We start from the raw sequence: 1742 nt of genomic DNA on the forward strand, positions 1-1742 counted from the left end.
AGCCAAGGATATAGAATTTTACGGATGCTTTTTCTGTATCTACTGAAATGATTTTTTTTTTACTCTATCAAAATCTATTTAACCTATTAATATGATTTATTACATGGATACATTTCTCTAATGTTAAATCAACCATTTAATCATCTTCTCAGGATAAGCTCACCTAGATCATGATATATTATCTCCTTTTTATATTATAGTACCTGCTAAAATTTTGTTCATGATTTTGACAGCTGTATTTTTAAGGAGCTTGGCCTATAAGCTTCCCTTCTTGAGTTCTTTGTTGGGTTTTGGTTATCAAGGTTATGCTAGCATCAAAGAAAATAAGTATGAATACGCAATATCCCTCTTTTTTCTATTCCCTGAGTTTGTATGAGGCTGTAATTTATTCTTTTGAATCTGTTGAACAACTCTCCAGAGAAGCCATTGGGGTTTGGAGTTGTTTTTTGATTTTTGTGGAAAGATTATTGATTATTAATTCCATTAGGATTGAAGGTTTTCCATTACTTCTTGAGTCATTTTGGTCAGTTATATTATCGTAGAAATTGATCCATTTTCACAAAATCCTCAGAAATTTCAGTATAAATTATTCATAGATCTAATGTCCTCTTAGATCTTTTTTACAGTCTATCGCTCTGTAGGGTTGCCCCCTGTGCAGTCCTGGCATTGCTCATGGCGCTTGTGCTTGCACATTTTTTCCTCCTCTGACTCTCTCCATGATCAATCTTGGCTGAAGTTTGCCAATTTTATTAGTCTTCTGGAAAAACAAATTTGACCTTGTTAATCCTCTATACTGTATGTTTGTTTTCCTTTTATTAAAAAATTCTTTTTTTTGAGACAGAGTTTCAGTTTGTCACCCTCAGTAGAGTGCTGAGGTGTCACCGCTCACAGCAACCTCAAACTCTTGGGCTTAAGTGATTCTCTTGACTCAGCCTCCCAAGTAGCTGGAACTACAGGTGCCCGCCACAACACCCAGTTATTTTTTTGTTGTCATTGCAGTTGTCACTGTTGTTTAGCTGGCCGGGGCCAGGTTTGAATCCGCCACCCTGTAACCACTGTGCTATGGGTGCCGAGCCTATATGTTTGTTTCCTTTTTCAACAGATTCTTTATTCGTTTTCATTCTTTGGGTTTAATGTGCCATACATTTTCTAAATTCTTAAAATTAACATCTAAACAACTGATTCTTCAGCTTCATTTTTTTCTAACATATGCATTTGTTAGAAAATGCACATGGGGCCGGGCACAGTGGTGGGTAGATTGCCTGAGCTCATGAGTTCGAGACCAGTCTGAGCCAGAGTGAGACCTCATCTCTAAAAATAGCTGAGTGTTGTGGCAGGCACCTGTAGTCCCAGCTACTTGGGAGGCTGAGGCAAGAGAATCACATAAGCCCAAGAATTGGAGGTTGCTTTGAGCTGTGACACCACAGCATTCTACGGAGGGTAACAAAGACTGTCTCAAAAAAAAAAAAAAAGAAAGAAAGAAAGAAAGAAAATGCATATGCATTTAAATCTATAAATTTCCCTCTAAGCTTGGTGTTAGTACCATGGCACAAGTTTTGATATGTAGTATATTCAATATCATTCGATTCAAAATATTTTTTAATTTCCATGATTTTTTGACCCAATGATTACTTCTACACTTCTTAATTTCTTTTTTTTTTTTTTTAGAGACAGAGTCACATTTTATTGCCCTTGGTAGAGTGCTGTGCTGTGGAGTTACAGCTCACAGCAACCTCCAACTC

Source organism: Otolemur garnettii, unplaced genomic scaffold (genome assembly GCF_000181295.1).
Source record: "Otolemur garnettii isolate 467f Iridium unplaced genomic scaffold, OtoGar3 scaffold00202, whole genome shotgun sequence".
NCBI classification, from domain to species: Eukaryota; Metazoa; Chordata; class Mammalia; order Primates; family Galagidae; genus Otolemur; species Otolemur garnettii.